Source organism: Bubalus bubalis, chromosome 5 (genome assembly GCF_019923935.1).
Source record: "Bubalus bubalis isolate 160015118507 breed Murrah chromosome 5, NDDB_SH_1, whole genome shotgun sequence".
NCBI classification, from domain to species: domain Eukaryota; kingdom Metazoa; phylum Chordata; class Mammalia; order Artiodactyla; family Bovidae; genus Bubalus; species Bubalus bubalis.
Window position 1 is genome coordinate 10,270,938 of NC_059161.1, and position 21,493 is coordinate 10,292,430.

Below are 21,493 nucleotides of genomic sequence, written 5' to 3' on the forward strand. Positions count from 1 at the left end.
TGCACAGGCTCCGACCTGCTGGAACAGCCTGCTGTTTTCTGTGCTCAAGGTAAGGAAAACAGGACCAAATGCGTTTCCACAGTGCCTACCACTGCGTTTTGTTTACAGTGAGAATCTCAATGTTGTTCACGTCCTGGCTCTCCAAGCTGATAGGGAACATCTTTAGAGTAATGACATTGAAACAGCCGTGATATTTATATTATGTCCACATAAACACAATAGCCAATCAGGTATTCCCTTGAATACTCTTGAAGTGAATTAGCAATTCTGATTTGGGCACGCTCTGTGCATTGCTTAATACTAATTTTATAGCAATCTCCATAACCAAACGACAGGAAATTATGTGGAATCTTACCCTGGAGAGCGTGTTACCAGAAGAACTTAGCTGGGAATCAGGAACTTCAAGTCTGTGTCCTGGTGGATCTGTTTCTAGCTTCCCTGTAAATCTCCAGGCAGCATTTTCCTCATCTGTATGTAATGAATGTAAAATCTGATCTCAAAGATCATTTTTTGAATCTTAAGTGCACTCATCAGGGGATAGACCACATCACTGTAGCACAGGAACTTAAATCTAGCTGGAGGAAAATTCCCTGGACAATTGAATAAACAACTGTGGTTGTTACCTTGTAGATACAGGGAATTTAATGTCTGTTTTCAGCCTTTTTGTTCAGTTGGTGATAGCTCAGGCAGATGATACTGTATCATTAACTTCCTTAGATAATCACATCACAGATTTTATGGCCAAAAATATATTTTAAGGTCCCTCCTTTAAATGATTGTTTTTGTTTTTAAACTGTCAATATTGTTTCAAATAATCATGTCCTTGTCAAGTTCCTGAGGTTTTGAAGAAATTACAGATAAAAGTTGGAATATTTTATTCCTGAAAAGCGTATATACATATATGTCGTGTGTATTGTCCTAGTTGATTAGAAAAAGAATGAAATATTACGTGGCAGGACACAAAATGAATTGATAAGTTTTTGTATTTTTCGTTAAATTTGTAATATGTCAGACAAGAATATCATATAATTCTATGTTGTGTTTTTGAAAACGAGTTGGGTAACTCACTTGTGTACATTTAAATTGAGTGATTTGAGAAAGAAACTGGATGCTTTCAAAAGTATTTTGAAATGTTGCAAATATAGCTTTTGCCTTTTGTGAATGTTGGAGAAATATCTTTAAAAATGTGTTTTAAAAATATGTGTAAACTAATAGAGTATTGCCAGAGAATGCCTGTCTGTCTTAAGTCATTTTTTATGTTCTAATTTCTGCTCTTTGTACTATTTAGCTATATGCTTGTTCTTCAGTATTTCAGACCTCAGATAAATTTATTTTTTTAATGTTAATTTTGTATGGCTTTTTTTTTTTTAATTCGATACTTCAGTACACTTGGGGAATAGAAAAAGGGTTATAAGATTTCAGAATGGGCCAAGAGAGAAGTGGTTTGTGGATTACCAGGTAACAAATCTCACCAGGGTCAGGGTCAGGGTCAGAGCCGAGCCACAGAGGAGCCAGGGCTCAGTCTCCCTGCAACTTGCTTTGGTGTCTGCCTCTCACTGGCCAGTCTGTCAGCCCCGCCATGAGCCATCGTGGACACTCCATCTAAGCTCCAGACTGTTCTCTGCCTTTTTTATCCTGCTAGGATGTGCCTGTGTGAGACCTTATAACCTAGAAATAAAAACAATTTACAAGTTTCTTCACTGAAAATACATGTTCATGCTTCATAACATTAAATGAGATAATACATGAAAAGCATTTAGAATTAAGGTTGATACAGTCAACACTCAAAAAGTTGGGTATTATTTTAATGCAATAATGACTGGTAACTAGCAGCAATTGCTACTTACATGTATTTAGATTTGAAGAGAGGCATTCAGGTGACTTACATCAAAAGAATACCAGTGAGGGAAATCTGAGGTCCTGTAGAGGGTCAACAGAGAAGATAATTGGGGAGCAGGGCAGCAGAGCCTGTTCTATTGAAATTAGACCAGGCACAGGGCTGCCCACTCCAAATCCTCCCAAAACTAGTCTTATGTTCTAATAAATAGGTTGCTATCTGTTAAGGAAATTGTAATGAAGACTAGAAGCCAGATAAAAGATTAGTCTACAGCAGAGACTCCCAGAGTTTTTTTTTATTGTTTGGCTATGATGGGTCTTAGATGCGGCATGTGGGATCTAGTTCCCGGACCAGGGCTCGAACCTGAGTCCCCTGCATTGGGAGTGTAGCAGCTTAGCCACTGGACTACCAGGGAAGTCCCTCCCTAAGGTTTTGATCTCAGAATTCTTACACACGTAAAAATCCTTGAGGATCCCAAAGAACTTCTGTTTTATGAGTTATATGTCAATATGAATCATATTAGAAACAAAACCAAAGCTATTCATTTAAAAATAACTGTATCTTGACATAAATTTCATTATTATGAAAATAACCTTTCTAAAACAAAACAAAGGTAGTGAGACAAGTGACTCTTTAATGTTTAAAGAGTACAAAACTAATGTCTAGTGTTACAGAAGATAGCTGGATTCTTAGATTCTTCATTCAAACTGTAAAGATTCCCTTTTTTGACAAGTTTGAAGAAAAGCCTCGCACATATATGGACTTGGAAAGGGAAAAGTATTTCACTAGTCTTTTCAGATAATTGTGGCTATTTCTAGCATTTTATTAGCCTTTTCAGATAATTGTGGATATTCCTAGCATTTTACTAGTCTTTTCAGATAATTGTGGATACTCCTTAATACTATTCCAAAATCTGAATTGGTAGTGTCTTAAAGGTTGCTGCTGCTGCTGCTAAGTCACTTCAGTCCTGTCCAACTCTGTGTGACCCCATAGACGGCAGCCCACCAGTCTCACCTGTCCCTGGGATTCTCCAGGCAAGAACACTGGAGTGGGTTGCCATTTCCTTCTCCAATGCATGAAAGTGAAAAGTGAAAGTGAAGTTGCTCAGTCGTGTCCGACTCTTCGCTACCCCATGGACAGCAGCCCACCAGGCTCCTCCGTCCACGGGATTTTCCAGGCAAGAGTACTAGAGTGGGGTGCCATTGCCTTCTCCGGTCTTAAAGGTTCAGTTTAGTTCAGTTCAGTCGCTCAGTCGTGTCCGACTCTTTGCGACCCCATGAATCGCAGCACGCCAGGCCTCCCTGTCCATCACCAAATCCCGGAGTTCACTCACACTCATGTCCATCGAGTCAGTGATGCCATCCAGCCATCTCATCCTCTGTCGTCCCCTTCTCCTGCCCCCAATCCCTCGCAGCATCAGAGTCTTTTCCAATGAGTCAACTCTTTGCATGAGGTAGCCAAAGTACTGGAGTTTCAGGTTAGTTGCTGTGAAATCTGAAACCAGAGTTCCTACTTTGTTACATTAAAACCTAATGCTCTCTCTTGTTTTATAAAAATATTTCATAATATTATGCATTTGGAAAATAGGATTTCACTGAAGTATGCAGCTTTTCCAAATATTAATATATTTCATCATATGATGCCAGACAAGTCACCTCTGATCTCATTGGAAAGCCTTTCAAGTATTGGGAAGCAGTCAAGCCCATATATGTATTCTAAATCTTGTTTTGGCAGATGCAGGATTTCCAAAATGCTAATTTTATTTTGAAAGCTTGGTTCTCATCACCGGGTAAAAAATTCTGCCAGTTGTTTCTTGAAGTGACTCACTTCGTGGTTTCTTGAGAAAATTCGTGCCAAATGCCCAAGTCTGGGTAACCGTAATTTATGTCAGTCATTATTTCAAGTGAAAATGATGGTCTATGATAATCAGGCTGTAGTTCAGCTTGTGACTCAAATAATTGTACGTAGGCTTTTCCTCTAAACAGCCCTCATACTTTGGTGTGTGGCAGAATGTGTTATGCATACTTCCCGTGTCATCACAAAATATTAAAAAGTCACATACCCGAGGACTGGGATACAATAGCTGTTGTTCCTTCACTGAGGACATTCTTAGGTAAAACTGACTTTTTTAAAAATTGCAAATGCACGGTAGTGAGAAATCCAGTGGCCACCAGTAGTATGGGTTGATGTCACAGCCCTTTTGGGGCTAAGATGCCAGCAGTTGTATATATATCACCACATTTGCAAATGTCACCCAGTAAAAAAATGTAAATAACTTCTTTGTATTATTTATTATAAGAGTTTTGACATGGATTCCCTGTAAAGGTCTTAGGGACTCCCGAGTTTCTTTCCATCAATCACACTGTGAGAATCACTGTTCTAGAGAAGAGTGTCTTTCAATCAACGATTGACAATGTGAGAAAAAAAGTGGATATGGGGGGAGGATGGGATGAGCTGGGAGGTTGGAATTGACATATATACCCTACTGTGTGTAAAACACATAGTGGGAAGCTGCTGTGTCACACCGGGAGCTCATTTTGGCGCCTTGATGACCTGGAAGGATGGGATGGGGGGAAGGGGAGGAGGTCCCAGCGGGAGGGGATATATGTACACATATTGCTGATTCACTTTGTTTTACAGCAGAAACTAACGAAACATTGTAAAGCAGTTATTATTTGTTGTTTAATTGCTAAGTCGTATCCAACTCATTTGCGACCCCACGGACTGTAGCCCACCAGGCTCCTCTGTCTATGGGATTCTCCAGGCAAGAATACTGGAGTGGGTTGCCATTTCCTTCTTCAGGGGATCTTCCTGACCCAGGGATGGAACCCACATCTCCTGCATTGGCAGCTGGATTCTTTACCACTGAGTGACCAGGGAAGCCCAAAGCGATTATACTTCCCAATTTTTTTTTTTTTAAAAAGAAGGGCAGAAAGTAAGAGGGGGTCAAGGATCTAATGAGCAGGCAGAGAAGAAAGGAGACTCATTGGAGACAGAAAAACCCGTGAGAAAGAAAGGCAGAACTGGGTATTTTTATCAGTTGACCTGTAGTAAGTGGGGCCCTTTGCTTGGTGATGTATTTGGCTTCATCGAGCCTTAGTTTGGACACGCTGGGCCTTTCGCTGCAAACCCAGCCTCTCTAGTTGTGACACGCGGGCTTAGTTTCCCCACAGCACATGGGATCCTAGTTCCCCGACCAGGGATCAAACCCGTGTCTCCTGCGTTGCCTGGCAGATTCTTAACTACCGGGGAAATTGTTAAGCCCTTTCTTAGATCCTATTGAGAAACACCAAAATTACATTTAGATTTTCAGTAAAATGAAAGACTTCCATTCAGAAAAAAGTACCATTCTCATTTTCCACTGCAGGCAAAGGTACACAGGTAAGGGGCACATTTCTGAAATCAGCTCTTCTATAACCTGCCTGCCTAACCTCAGCTTCTGGGACCAAGATGCCTGTCCCCACCCACTCTACAGGTGGAACCAGTCATTCATTCTTGTAGGTGAGCATCGCCCTGAAGTAACTCCAAGCGGCCTTGACACCGTCCTGAGCATGGATAGTCTCATGACTTCTCACAGGAGATAAAATACCTTTGGGTCCCTAAAGAGAGAGAAGGTTCAAGGTGCACTGACCTCGTCTTACATCTGTACTGAGAACTATGGATGCCCTGTGAGCAGGTTTGAATCAGAAGGAGGAGGACATGGGCCTGGAGGCCCTAAAGCCTTGAGAAATTAAGGGAATGGGTTCAGTAGAGGGGGGGAAATGACTCATAAGGTAAAGTCTATGAACTTTACACCCCATTGAGACAAATGACAGGTCGGGCTTCTGTCTAGTCCTGTCCCATGTATTCATTTGCACTTTTCCCTTCATTGATACTGTTTTAAGCCCACGATGAAATGGTCACTGGAAAGAGAACTGTCCAAAGCCGGGAGACACTTGATTTCCAGTTGCAGCCTCTAGGTTTTGTTTGACACATGCTGCTTAAGCAGACATCTCTTCCTTGGGAAAACATCTGCTTCCTCCAGGGGCTGAAATGGCCCCAACCCCCTGAGATTAATGGATAGAGTACATTTTCATAAAGCTTCATAAGAGTAAAACTGACATGAGTGACAATGATCTCTCTTTCAGTCAAAAGCCCACTCCTTCAAAACATTAGTTCAGTCGCTCAGTTGTGTCTGACTCTTTGCGACCCCATGGGCTGCAGCATGCCAGGCTTCCCTGTCCATCACCAAACATATCTGACCCTTCAAACATATTTTGACCCCAAACCAAGAGAGGTGAATTCCAGATCGTCAGCTGGGGTGGGATTTTGGATGGACAAAGCTTCCCCGTTACACAATCAGCAGCTCAGTATTAGAGGAGTCCCTGAGCACACTACGCCTGGGCATAGATTCATCACCTCCAAACCTATGCAGTGCTTGCTACTATTAATGCATGATGCTTTTTTTGTATAGTTAGACTATATTTTTAAAATTTTATTTATTTTTGGCTGTGATGGGTCTTGGTTGCTGCACTAGCTTTTTCTGGTTGCGTAGAGGAGGGGCTACTCTTCGTTGCAGTGCGCAGGCTTCTCATTGAAGTGACTTCTGTTGTTCCAGAACACAGGCTCCAGGTTCCTGGGCTTGAGTAGTTGTAGCACACAGAGTTAGTTGCTCTGAGGCCTGTGGGATCTCCCCAGACAGGGATCAAACCTGTGTTCCCTGCATTGGCAGGTAGATTCTTAACCACTGGACTACTAGGGATGTCTAGACTATATTACTGATGTGCATTATTTTATTGCCTCTGCAGTACTGTGAGCCCTTTGAAAGCACCCATCATGGTATGTTGGGTTAAAACACGAGCAGCCTTTGGGAGCCTAAAGTCTTAGGCATGATGAAACCCAACTGCCCATAGTCTTGCGGCAGTAATAGAAACCCTCTGAATTTCTGTTTCTTCCTTTACAAGATGGGACATTAGTTCCTTGCTTGGAGGCTTGTGGTGAGGATTAAATTTATGTAGACGGTCGCTTCTGAGCAAATTAGACCCATTATTATTCTCATTGACAGTATAAATAGGGACAAATAGGGACAGTATAAATATAGATAACACTTGAGAAGCAGTTGACTGGGGGAACTGAGGTTTAAGTGTTTGAATTTCATGTTATTCATAGCAGCTGCCAGTAAAATTATTGATATCCAAAGGATTTAGATATTAATATTTCTGTGTGCAAGTGGGTGCAGTCCTGGACATTGTGACCAGCACATGAAACTCAAGAATTCCAGAGAGATATAGATCTGAGCAAAGGCGATAGGGGTCATCGCACTTTGGCACCAAAGAACGAAACTGAGATGTTCTTGTGGGCAGGGAAAAAAATATGGTTTTTATGCGTATTGCACAACCCACAACAAAGGAGATTAAACCACAAACGAGGAAGGAAGCTGCTGACAAGTCCACTGCCCATCCACAGCTCTTCATTTCTCCTTGTTCCCTTTCCATTCACATGCACGAGTAATTGCCCACAGACGTAAAGCAATTTGCATACTCAACATAATATCATAAGCACTTCCCATATCACTACATGGCCTTTGTAACCATTTTATTTTTTTTCCAGTTTTATTGAGATTTAATTGACATATAACATTATATTTAAGGTGAACAACATAATGATTTGATTTCTATATTGTTAAATGATTACCACAGTAAGTTTAGTTAACATATATCACCTCACATAGTTACATTTTTTTTTCCTTGTGATGAGACCTTGTAAGATCTACTGTCTTAGCAACTTTCAAATAACCATTATTTTAAATCATTGTGTAATATTCCAATAAGGCTGATACACTATAATTTACCTAATGATTCCTTACTCATGGCCATTCATTTGTTCACTTAGCATTTACAGAGCATTTACAATTGTGTCAGAGTTTACACCAGGAACTGGAAATATAAAGCAGTGTCCTGCCCTCAAAATGCTCAAAGACAGGAAAAATCACCAGGGTCCACAGCACTTGATCTAGACCGTCCATGTGCAATTGGCAACAGACCCCAGAGGAGGCGGCACCCCTCTGTGGTACTCTCAGCTCTTACCGTGGGGAGCACACAAGGGCTTTCCCTTCTTTGGAATGGAGGAGGATTGTGATACTTGCCTTTGAGGCCCCGATTTCATCGTTTTATGCCCCAGTGCCTCTGCGCCCAGCCCAGCACTCCCTCACCCTCACCTTCTGGTTTGTCAAAACCCTCTCAACTCCCTCTACCTCAATGAGACGGGAAGCCCTGAAGTGTAATCCTGGGTTATATTTGCATTTTAAATGGATAAGCCTCAAACAGTCTCTGTTGTCTGAGAAGACAGACTGGGCGAGGCTTTGCTCCCTGTGTCCCTGAAGTCACTTTGCTTTAGGCTTCGTGTCTCTTTTACCTCCGAGTAGGTCTATCTTTTCCTTAAGGTTGAGAGCCTGGCTGTCAGACTCGCACCCGGCACAGGGCAGGGAGGGCCCGTTCTGCCCCAAACTGGGGAGAGCACGCCCTCTGCTGGTCATCTCATAAACTGCTTAAGTTCAGTTCCTCTCAGTCGCTCAGTACCCGACTCTCTCTGACCCCATGGACTGTAGCACGCCAGGCCTCCCTGTCCATCACCAACTCCCAGAGTTTACTCAAACTCATGTCCGTTGAGTCGGTGATGCCATCCAACCAGCTCATCTTCTGTCGTCCCCTTCTTTTCCTGCCCTCAATCTTTCCCAGCATCAGGGTCTTTTCAAATGAGTCAGTTTTTTGCATCAGGTGGCCGAAGTATTGGAGTTTCAGTTTCAGCATCAGTCCTTCTAATGAATTTTCAGGACTGATTTCCTTTAGGATGGACTGGTTGGATCTCTTTGCAGTCCAAGGGACTCTCAGGAGTCTCCTCCAACAGCACAGTTCAAAAGCATCAATTCTTTGGTGCTCAGCTTTCTTTATAGTTCAACTCTCACATCCATACATGCATGACTACTGGAAAAACCATAGCTTTGACTAGATGGACCTTTGTTGGCAAAGTAATATCTTTGCTTTTTAATATGCTGTCTAGGCTGTACTGTTTCAGACTCACTGCCAAAATTTCACTGGGGATGACGGTGTGTGTTTGTGGGATGGGGCATAGGATGTGCTGGTGTATTTCAGCCATATCCAAGCCAGCAAGAGCTACTTAACCCAAAAACACATACACACACGCGCGCGCATGAACACACTCCCAGCTCTGGGCAGCACCTAACACGGCAACAGCAATCTCTCACCTGTCTAGTGATGCTTCCAAGACAAATAATGGGATGGGTGGTGAATGTCCTGACTCCTCTTAACCTCCCTGGACAACTTCTGTAAAATGGAGCCCAGCTCAGTGATTCTTCCCTGGAGGCTGCTCCCATGCCCCTCGGGGTCCCTCGGACCACGCTGTTCCAGACTCAGGCCGGTGTCCCAATAGCAGGCTTCCTCTCACTGACCCCTCACAGCTCGGTAGTGGACTCTCACCCTTCTCCACTCCTGCTGACCAAATATCAAGAAGTAGTAGCCTGTGCAACACAAAACTATTTTTTTATGTTGGGCAAAAGGATTTGCACACAGTGTTAGTCTTTAAACCGGGTTACCAGAGGACTTGTGGAAACATACTCTCCAAGTTGGGATAAACGCTTGTCTGCACCTGGAAGATGAGCCTCCTTCAACAGGGGACTTTCCTCAGTGTTTCTCCCGGTCACGTGTTTCGCAGGTAGGCTCCCAAACCCACCTGCCGGCACACCTAGAAAAAGATCCTCTTTGTACAATATCCTGGGGCAGATGACCTTTTAGAACTAACACCCAAAAAAGATGTCCTTTTCATTATAGGGGACTGGAATGCAAAAGTAGGAAGTCAAGAAACACCGGGAGTAACAGGCAAATTTGGCCTTGGAGTACAGAATGAAGCAGGGCAAAGGCTAATAGAGTTTTGCCAAGAGAACGCACTGGTCATAGCAAACACCCTCTTCCAACAACACAAGAGAAGACTCTACACATGGACATCACCAGATGGTCAACACCGAAATCAGGTTGATTATATTCTTTGCAGCCAAAGATGGAGAAGCTCTATACAGTCAGCAAAAACAAGACCAGGAGCTGACTGTGGCTCAGATCATGAACTCCTTATTGCCAAATTCAGACTTAAATTGAAGAAAGTAGGGAAAACCACTAGACCATTCAGGTATGACCTAAATCAAATTGCTTATGATTATACAGTGGAAGTGAGAAATAGATTCAAGGGGCTAGATCTGATAGAGTGCCTCATGAACTATGGATGGAGGTTCGTGACATTGTACAGAAGACAGGGATCAAGACCATCCCCATGCAAAAGAAATGCAAAAAAGCAAAATGGCTGTCTGAGGAGGCCTTACAAATAGCTGTGAAAAGAAGAGAAGCGAAAAGCAAAGGAGAAAAGGAAAGATATAAGCATCTGAATGCAGAGTTCCAAAGAATAGCAAGGAGAGATAAGAAAGCCTTCCTCACCAATCAATGCAAAGAAATACAGGAAAACAACAGAATGGGAAAGACTAGAGATCTCTTCAAGAAAAGTAGAGATACCAAGGGAACATTTCATGCAAAGATGGGCTCGATAAAGGACAGAAATGGTATGGACCTAACAGAAGCAGAAGATACTAAGAAGAGGTGGCAAGAATACACAGAAGAACTGTACAAAAAAGATCTTCATGACCCAGATAATCACGATAGTGTAATCACTCACCTAGAGCCAGACATCCTGGAATGTGAAATCAACTGGGCATTAGAAGGCATCACTACAAACAAAGCTAGTGGAGGTGATGGAATTCCAGTGGAGCTATTTCAAATCCTGAAAGATGACTCTGTGAAAGTGCTGCACTCAATATGCCAGCAAATTTGGAAAACTCAGCAGTGGCCACAGGACTGGAAAAGGTCAGTCTTCATTCCAATCCCAAAGAAAGGCAATGCCAAAGAATGCTCAAACTACTGCACAATTGCACTCATCTCACATACTAGTAAAGTAATGCCCAAAATTCTCCAAGCCAGGCTTCAGCAATACGTGAACCATGAACTTCCAGATGTGCAATCTGGTTTTAGAAAAGGCAAAGGAACAGGAGATCAAATTTCCAACATCTGCTGGATCGTGGAAAAAGCAAGAGAGTTCCAGAAAAACATCTATTTCTGCTTTATTGACTATGACAAAGCCTTTGACTGTGTGGATCACAATAAACTGTGGAAAATTCTGAAAGAGATGGGAATACCAGACTACCTGACCTGCCTCTTGAGAAACCTATATGCAGGTCAGGAAGCAACAGTTAGAACTGGACATGGAACAACAGACTGGTTCCAAATAGGAAAAGGAGTACGTCAAGGCTGTACGTTGTCACCCTGCTTATTTAAATTATATGCAGAATACATCATGAGAAATGCTGGGCTGGAAGAAGCACAAGCTGGAATCAAGATTACTGGGAGAAATATCTATAACCTCAGATATGCAGATGACACCACCCTTATGGCAGAGAGTGAAGAGGAACTCAAAAGCCTCTTGATGAAGGTGAAAGAGGAGAGTGAAAAAGTTGGCTTAAAGCTCAACATTCAGAAAACGAAGATCATGGCATCTGGTCCCATCACTTCATGGGAAATAGATGGGGAAACAGTGGAAACAGTGTCAGACTTTATTTTTGGGGGCTCGAAAATCACTGCAGATGGTGACTGCAGCCACAAAATTAAAAGACGCTTACTCCTTGGAAGGAAAGTTATGACCAACCTAGACAGCATATTCAAAATCAGAGACATTACTTTGTGAACAAAGGTCCATCTAGTCAAGGTTATGGTTTTTCTAGTGGTCATGTATGGACGTGAGAGTTGGGACTATGAAGAAAGCTGAGCACCGAAGAATTGATGCTTTTGAACTGTGGTGTTGGAGAAGACTCTTGAGAGTCCCTTGGACTGCAAGGAGATCCAACCAGTCCATCCTAAAGGAGACCAGTCCTGGGTGTTCATTGGAAAGACTGATGCTGAAGCTGAAACTCCAATACTTTGGCCACCTCATGCAAAGAGTTGACTCATTGGAAAAGACCCTGATGCTGGGAAAGACTGAAGGCAGGAGGAGAAGGGGATGACAGAGGATGAGATGGCTGGATGGCATCACCTACTCGATGGACATGAGTTTGGGTAAACTCCGGGAGTTGTTGATGGACAGGGAGGCCTGGCCTGCTGCGATTCATGGGGTCGCAAAGAGTCAGACATGACTGAGCGACTGAACTGAACTGAACTGAACTGGGGCAGATGGGTGGAGATGCTCTGAAGTCCCCAGGCCCCAGGCCCCGCCTCCCACACCAGGGCTCACTCTCCCAGCAGGCCTGATCCAGACGCTCAGCAACTCGGGCCTGCCTTTGAATCTCCTGGGGAGGGCCCTTGGTAAACCCCAGCGTGCTGTGCCCCACCCCAGAGGTTCTGATTCTGCAGGTGTGAGGTGGGGCCTGAGGACTGGTGTCCCTCACAAGCTCCCAGGTGAAGCACTGCAGCAGGTCTGGGGCCCATACTTTGAGAGCTCCCACCCTATAGAAGCTGCCTCTGACCTCGCTTCCCTGGGTGGGCTGAGCGCACAGTGCCTCTTTAGGGGGGGTCTCCCCAGGCTCAGCCTCTCCCCCCGAACCCCGTACCTGCTCCCCTAGGTTACCCCAGAAACCCTTCCTCCAGCCTCGCTGGAAATAGGACCTGGCTGTTTCTTTCATGATCCAGAGGGGAGGCTTCTGTCTTTTCCCTGTGAAGAGGAACAAGGTAGAGATTGGGTTTCTTAACCGTCTGGATGGCTCTGAGCCCAGCAGGTGCATTTGTGGCCATGGAGGGGAGGCACGCAGATGGCACTGCTGGCCCATCTCCAGCCTGTGCAGGACACACGCCATCGGGCACCTGTGCAGAAACAACCTGAGCACCCATGGGAGACACGGGGTGGGCCAGGCGGGCCCTGGAGAGAGTCAGCTGTAGCGCTTCCCTATCAGGTGTTTATCTTCCTCCCTCCCCCTTGCTTTTGGACCACTTCAGAGAACAAGGTGGATCTGAGATGGGGGCAGCGGGCTTTGCTTCTAGGAAAGGAGGGTTGGAAAAACCAGCCTCTAGGAAAGCAGCTTTCTCCCTGGTGAAGATGGCATCGATGTGTATCTGGTTCCGGCAGCATCCTGATCACCATAAATCGAGGATGGCAAGCAACACGCCTACCTGTTTTGGAGAAAAGGTAGCAAAGGAGAGAAGAGACTCTGTCCCAGAGTCTGGGCACAAAATCCAGCACTTTCAACAGGCCAAACTCCTGGGCTTGATGCTAAGGCCTCCTGAGCAAGTAAAGGAGGGAAAAAGGGACTTCCCTGGCGGTCCAGGGGTTAAGACTCCACACTTCCACTGCAGGCAAGCACGACGTGACTAGAAAATTAAAAAAAAAAAAAAGAAAGGTGGGAAAGAGATGTTTGTGGACTTACTTTTTATGTTCTAGGAGTTACCTAGTGATCCCGGCATGGCCACACTGGGTCAGACTCACATAAGACAACCACTTCCCGGAATTACGTATTCACTTCTAGAACTATCAAGTATGGGTTCACCCAACCCTTCCTCTTCCTGTTTATGTTTTGTCTGTAATATTCATAAAGACAATGAATTGTATGATTAGGACTTCCATTTTTTTCTTCTTCTTTAAATTACCTTTTAAAATTCAAGATCTTCTCTGGGTTTCTGTCTCACAGGTTAATTATAGGGTTTATTCGTTTATTCATTCAACAAACATTAAACAGTAATTTCGGGCCAGGGTTGCAGAGCCAAGTGAGACCTGCTGCCAGGTCTGGTAGTCTGGTGAGGACAGACGTATGGAGAATTTAAACAGTGAGAAAGTGCTGAGGAGGGGATCTGAGCCGAGTGCTGAGGCACATTAGCAAGGATGAACTCTGTGGGTGGGGCTGGGGAAGGCTCTGAGCCGAGCTGCTGTTGGAGCTGCATCTGGCAGGAGCATCTCCAGGCCCCTGTGGGACCTCCTCCGAGTTTTCTGTCTTCTCCAAACAAGAGCTTAGCAAAAGCTGCCCTGGGCAAAAGCTCTGCCCTTAGCAAATGCATTTGAAATCCTACCTCCCCAGTGCTGTTTTTATTCTCGAGTTTCCTTCCGCACTAGCTCAGCTGACTTTCCCAAAAGGAATATGTGGCTGGTATATTTGGTGTGTTCCTGTCACTTCATCGCCTCCTAGGAACAAGTGAGCACTTTAAAATTGGGAAAGATTCTCCTGAATTTGAAGGGTTTACAGGAACTCTAGCTGGGCAGGGGACCAGATCCCATGAAAAACCCTTTCCAAAACTCAAATTCAGTTTGTACAATGATAACCAGGGATGCTTGTGACGAAAAAAACAAAACCAAATGAAAAGAAACCTCACAGGTTGTTCCAGCTCACTCCCAGAAATTGATTCTTTAGACCCAGGATGCTGCCATGGAACTTTTCAGAAGCAACCCACCTGTTCGTCCCGGTGGGTTGCTTGTGAAAGCAACTGGCCATCTTTGCCTCTGCAGGTTCTTACCGCTTATTTGGAGGCCTACTTGGGCTGCTGCTAAGTGAAGAGATTCCTCCAGTAAACAAGGTTCGGGGGGTGGGGAAGAGGGCTTGGAGGATCCAACCAAGCCTCTGGCTTAAGAAGGAGCCAGAGAACCACTTGGGGCATCGTCCACAGCTGGGAAAAAGCTCACTGAAGGCCTCACTGCAGAAGGGTCCACAGGAACATCACTGATCCATTAGCAAGCAATGCTGGTCAGGCTCCCGACTGAAAGGCTAAGGTCCTTCTAGAGGAGGAGACAATAACATACCCCATCTGCTGAGAGCATTACAGTTCCCAAAGGGCTTCACTGCATGATCTCATCTGACCATCACGGTCACCACATATGAGAAGCAGGTTTTGATTCCTGTAACCCTGGCAGCACCAAGAGATGCTGGGTGAGACTTCAGCATCACCCTGGCCGGCTCCCTGTTCCTCAACCCACCCCCAACAAGCCTATCATCTAAGCAAAACGGTGTACATGTGCTTGCTGACAATATCTCAGCATCTCCTTTCTTAGGGCCCCAAGAGCCTCCTATAATAAACTCTGAAGCCTCATCAATCACAGCCATTGTGCAGAGGGGTAAACTCAGGCTCAGCCTTGCCAAAAGTTGCGTAGTTAGAAAAAAATGGAGCTGGGACTAGGACAGATTCGCAAGGCAGGCCGCTCCCTTGATTCATATGAGCTGCCTCCTTGGCGAAAAGTGAAGTCGCTCAGTCGTGTCCGACTCTTTGCGACCCCATGGACTGTAGCCTACCAGGCTTCTCAGTCCATAGGGTTTTCCAGGCAAGAATACTGGAGTGGGTTGCCATTGCCTTCTCCAGGGGATCTTCCCATCCCAGGGATCGAACCCCGGTCTCCTGCATTGTAGGCAGACGCTTTACCCTCTGAGCCACCAGGGAAGAGGGTCAGAAAACCCAAGCAGGGAGAGGCAGGCACAACCTCAGCCTCAGACTCTGACCTGAGGGATGATCCAGAGGGAGGCACATCCCTAAGGCATTGGCACGGACGGTCAGCCTGGTGGGCATCATGGGCTGGCTTTCTTAGCCCTGGCACCAATCTGCTGCTGGCACTCCTGCCTTCAGCACCCATGAGACAGTTGCCTGGACTGCTCTCGAGCATCGGGCCCCCTGTAAACTCTCACTAGTGTGCTCAAGGCAGCCCCCTTGCTATGTACGCTCCATCCTCTGAGACTTGCAGCGAGGATCTGGGTCAGTGACGGAAGTCAGGCATAGAGAGGTGGACACTCTGGGCTGCTAATTATGACAATGATCATAAGCCACACTTCTTGTTCTCTTCAGTCGCTCAGTCGTGTCTGACTCTTTGCAACCCCATGGACTGTGGCACATCAAGTTCCTCTGTCTTTCACCATCTCCCAGAGCTTGCTCAAACTCATGTCCATTGAGTCGGTGATGCTGTCTAACCATCTAATCCTCTGCTGCCCTCTTCTCCTTTTGCCTTCGATGTTTCCCAGCATCAGGATCTTTTCCATTAGGTCAAGTCTGCATCAGTTGGCCAAAGTATTGGAGCTTCAGCTTCAGCAACAGTCCTTCCAATGATTAGTCAGGGCTGACTTCCTCAAGGAGAAAATCCGTCACGTTGGTGATTCCCAAACCTGGAGATCTGGGGATCTTTTGCCATAAAGTTGAACAAGCCACTCCTACTTGCTCCTGAGTCAGATACCTGGAGGGAGCTGGAGGTTCATATACGTTAGGCTCTTTGATAACACCTGTATGTTGAATAAAGTTTGTAGTTTAAACCCACACATGCTTCTCTTGTGTTTATCTTAGTGATGGTTATGTAGTTGAGAGTCTGCAGCAGAAAATGTATCTCAAAAAGCTACCTTGGTTCTTTCTCGTCTGGTACCAGGCGCTTCAGGATCTGCTGTCCCCAATGCAAACATGGACAAGTCCAAGAACCACACCATGCACAATCAGTCCTGAAAATGGCCCAGAAATGGCATCAAGAAATCCCAATCACAAGAATATGAGTCTCTTAAGGCGGTGGACCCCAAGTTCCTGAGGATCATGCACTTTGCCAAGAAACACAACAAGAAGGGCCTGAAGAAGACGCCAACAACGCCAAGGCTGAGGCTGTCAAGGCCCTCGTGAAGCCCAAGGAAATCATGCCCAAGATCCCAATGGGCAGCAGCCGCAAGCTCAGCCAACTTGCCTACACCGCTCAGCCCAAGCTCAGGAAACGTGGCTGTGCCCGCATCATCAAGGGTCTCAGGCTCTGCTGGCCAAAGTCCCAGGCCAAGGCTTCAACCAAGGCCCGGGCACCTACAGCTGCAGCCCTGGCTCCCAAGGGTGCCCGGGCACCAAAGCTGTGGAGTAGAGACCTTCATCTGCCAGTGTGAGGACAGAAGGGCCGATGTGACCCCTGGGCTGCTGTCTGTGTAGCGCCGGTGCCCTCATTTGGGATCTGAACAAATAAATCTGAGACAGGATCTGTCAAAAACAAAACAAAAAGCTACCTTGGTTTCCAGTGACCTGTAGCGTGAGGTGTCTGTGGCCTACCCAATGGACCCAGGAGACAGTGGGGCATCTGGGCACGACATCAACCATCCCAGGCTCGGCTCAGGTCCACTTGGCTGGCCACCTGCATGTGGGGCTCGAGGTGGCTGGGCTGCTCCATGTGGCACATCTGTCCCTCCCCTGGCAGAGCTGAGCTAGTGCTCTTCCTTCTGTTCCACTCCCCCACCTTGGACTCTGCTCTGCACCCATTGCTGGGGTTTGGAGGGGGGGCGTCTCTGGGAGCCCTGTGAGGGTGGAGACGGGCACCTTCTGGATGTTGCTTTGCCCTGGGATGGAGAGGCTCTCCCTCTGACCTGGGAACACAGGCCCGTGTCCCTGGTTTCTGAGTTGGCTGGAGCATCCTCTGTTGTCAGCGCTGCTGTTGAGCCATCAAAGAGGACCCTGAGAGCTGAGGGCAGGGCAGCTAGGCAAGGATGCTCTCTTGCTGTGGGATCCCATGGGTTTCTGGGTTTGAGACTGCCTGGCATGATAACCAGCCCAGAAGTGTTCTGCAGTGGGGAAGTGGGCAGCTGGGAGAGACGGACAGAGCACACAGAGGCTTTGGTTTTAGATCTCACTAGCTGACTGCCTGGAGAGAGCCGAGTCATGCTGGGAATTCAGAGTCAGTGGGTTAAATGAGGCGAAGATGGCGGGTTACCCACACAGCACAGGACGCCCTACCGATGCTGGTTCCCGTGCCCTTCCCCTTCTCTTAGAGTCTGTGTCTCCAGCGCACAGTCAGGGCAAGCCAGATGTCAGGACCAAAGGCACAGCCTTCCCAGCAAGCTGGCCACCTCCCCGGGACCCCCACAGCTGCCAGCTCCTTCCTTAAAAAACACTAAATCAGAGCTAGTGCCCTGGAGCACAGCAGGAGGTCTTTGTCTCTGGACATTCGCTCCTGGGTAAGCTCAGGCGGCAGCCCCATCTCTGCAGTGCTGGTCACACAGGCTGCAGGGGGCTGAGCCCTGAGGGGTCATCTCTTGTCCTCTCTCCCGGCTCCCCAAGCTCCTGGCAGAGACCCAGAGAGAGCCAAACCAGGTGAGCAGCCTTGCTCAGAGGGTCTGGATAGAGCTGTGTGCTCGCCCAGGGACGAGGCAGCTCTGCTTCTCCTGGAACCCCCTGAATATGACAGCAGCTTTTGGCCCCTGGCCCCTGATGGGGTCACCGTCTGAACACTGAGGCCTCTTCCAGCCCCTCTGCGAGGTCCCCAGGAAATGTAAACACAGGTGGGCTTGCCCTTCTGGAAACAGACTTTGGGTTTGGCTCTGAGCTGGACTCTAAATCTTTACAACTGCCCATGAGGCAGCCTTGGGTGAACAGCCTGTGCGGCCTGTGGATTCCCCAGTGTTTTGCATTATTGTTTCCTCACTGATGGATCATATGAGCGGTACTGCCCCCTCAGTCCCGAGTCTGTCCCCCTTGTTCACTCTGCGGTCACTGGGTGGCAGAGTGAGGCACCGTCCTGTTGGTGTCCTCCAGCTGGAGTGCCATCCCTTCGTGGCAAATAGATGGGGAAACAATGGAAACAGTGAGAGACTTTATTTCCTTGGGCTCCGAAATCACTGCAGATGGTGACTGCAGCCAGGAAATTAAAAGACACTTGCTCCTTGGAAGACAAGCTATGACCAACCCAGACAGCATAATAAAAAGCAGAGACGGTACTTTACCGACAAAGGTCTGTATAGTCGAAGCTATCATTTTTCCAGTAGTCATATATGGATGTGAGAGTTGGACCATAAAGAAAGCTGAGTGCTGAAGAATTGATAACTTTTGAACTGTGGTGCTGGAGAAGACTGTTGAGTATCCCTTGGAATGCAAGGAGATCAAACCAGTCAATCCTACAGGAAATCAGTCCTGAATACTCATTGGAAGGACTGATGCTGAAGCTCAAGCTCCAATACTTTGGCCACCTGATGTGAAGAACTGACTCACTGGAAAAGACCCTGATGCTGGGAAAGACTGAAGGCAGGAGGAGAAGGGGATGACAGAGGATGAGATGGTTGGATGGCATCACCTACTCAATGGACATGCATTTGAGTAAACTCCTGGAGTTGGTGATGGACAGGGAGGCCTGGCATGCTGCAGTCCATGGGGTTGCAAAGAGTCGGACATGACTGAGAGACTAAACTGAACTGAACTCATCAGGGGCTCCATGGATACAGCCCAGATTCTCAGACTTGAAGAATCACCCAAGGACTTGTTCAACTGCTTTTGTCCTGCCTCTTACTAGCTGTGTGCATCTGGCAGGTTACTAACCTCTCTGAACTGATTTTCTGATTCAGCAGTCCAAGGCGGGGCTAAGAATGTGTATTTCTATCAAGTTTCCAGGTGACATGACAGCCACTGTTCAGGGGAAAGTGTCAGGGGCTAAAAGTCCCCCCCTGGCTCCTGCGAGTCCAGTGGCCTGGGATCAAACACTCTCATCTCGTAAAAAGTGGGGAGAGGTGACCACGCACAGACTTCCTTCAGGAAGGCTCCGGTGCTGGCATTTCCCACCCCATCCCCCTCCCAACATCCTTTGTTACCATCCCTAGAGTGTATCTCCCCTGAAGCACTCAGTGGCCAAACAGTCAACCTGTTTGCAACCACAGAAGCCCAACACTGAGTAGACGCCATTGAAGAGAGAACAGAGATTGGAGGAAAGTAACAGGAGAAGGTGACAGAGGACAGAAACAGAGCCGTGCACACGCGCACTGGTCCCAGTGAGACCCCAGATGGGATAACGCCCCCCCGTACTGGGGTTTGAGACGGGAGACAATCCAAGAGGCCCCTCCTGGCCTTCTTCACTGCACCTTTCCCAGGCTCCTTGTGGCATGTGACTGGGTTCTGGCTCAAGGCACCCCAGGGCTTTGACAACCCCATGGCACACAGGCTGAGAGAGACAGAGAGAAATGCACAGAGAAACAGAGAACAAGGAAAGAGAATATAAGTTGGGAGCTTTTTGTATCAGGGTGCGAATGGCATCACTTCCACCGACATTCCACTGGTAAGAACCCTGTCGCGCGCCACAAGGAGCCTGTGAAAGGTGCTGTGAACAAGTGCAGAAAGCGGCTCTAGGATTTTCTCCCATCTCAAAAGTGCAAGTGTTAGTCGCTCAGTCACGTCCCATGGACTCTTTGAGACCCCGCCATGGACTGTAGCCCACCAGGCTCCCCTGTCCATGGAATTCTTGAGGCAAGAATATTGGAGTGAGTTGCCATTTCCTTCTCCAGGGGAACTTCCTGATCCAGGGATTTAACCCAGGTCTCCTGCATTGCAGGCAGATTCTTTACTGTCTGAGCCACCAAGGAAGCCCCAGTCCTTCATGGCTGCATGGAGCAGAGCACCCCCTTTCCCACACCCATTAAGACTTTATGAGAGAACAATGAACTCCCACTGAATTAATCTGCTGAAATCTCGGACTCAATCTATCTACCTGCAATAGAATGTAGCATTCCCCAACCAATGTATCAGACACAAATGGAAAGGGAGAAAGACAGTAGATGCTCCCACAACGTACAACCTTGCTGGTCACTCCATTAGTTTGATCAGAACAAGCTCATTTAACATCTCGGGCTCTAGGACGGTAACAATTACCACCTGTGGAGTGTGCTCAGGGGCCACACTGCTTTCCCTTCAGGAATTCATTTTATTCCTTGTAAGAATGTGAGAGGTGGTACGACTGTAATTCCTGTTTTGAAGATGCAGATCTGAGTTGAGCGGCCAGCGCGCGGTTAAGTACTCTACCCAAGGTCATGCAGTGATCACCTCTGGGAAGAGGCAGTGGCAAGATCTGACTCCAGGCTGCCTGTCTGTAGCACACATGCTCTAAACTACACCAAACCCTCCCTGAAGACTCAAGGCCCAGTCCTTGGCTGTGGGGAGCTTAAACTGAGTTGGGAAGACATCATGGTGTATACTTGAGGATATGGATTTTGGGTGGAGGAAAAGAATTTGTCTAACCCTAAGATGGCTTGCTAAATGCAAATGTGATGACCCCACAGTTGAAGGAGGAGGTTGGGAGTAAGGGGAGATGGGATTAACGCAACAGGAACAGATCCCCGTAACCTTAGGAGTTCGATGAAACTGTGACAGTCTGGAGAACTCTGTGTGAATGTCAGATTCCCCAACTGCCCTTCCCCTCCTGCTCTCCACACCATCCTGCATCCTCCTCTTCAGCTTCGTGATTTCAGGTCTTTTCCAAGAGCTGAACTGTTGTATCCTTCACTGTTGAATCCCCAGCCCCAGAAACAGGGCTAGGCCTAGAGTACATGCTCAGTATTTGTGGGATGAATTGATGGGGAGAAATATAGCTGGTGGGGGCTTGGCAGCAAGAGTTTGTTCACTTGGAGCCTCAAATCTGTGAACGTTATGGGCTGTGGAATCTCAAGAGGCCGTCTGGTCCATGCCCTGCTTCCGCTGGTGACTGCCTGCCAATCATCCAGTCTCTTCTCTCCTTAAAGACCTAATATATGACAGCAGGGCTGGCAGAGGCTTTTAGAGACCACATAGCCCAGGTGATCTCCATCTTGGATCTGTACAGTCCTCCAGTTTACAGGATACCAACGCCTGGACCCGCTCTTGGAAAGATTCTGATTTGATTGGTCTGGGCTGTTGCCCAGAT

The 21,493-nt window shown here is 46.9% G+C and overlaps 1 pseudogene; it reads left to right on the forward strand.

Moving 5' to 3' along the window:
• The first annotated feature begins 16,275 nt into the window (after positions 1–16,275).
• On the forward strand, positions 16,276–16,733 carry LOC102400414 (annotated as a pseudogene).
• The last annotated feature ends 4,760 nt before the right edge of the window (positions 16,734–21,493 follow it).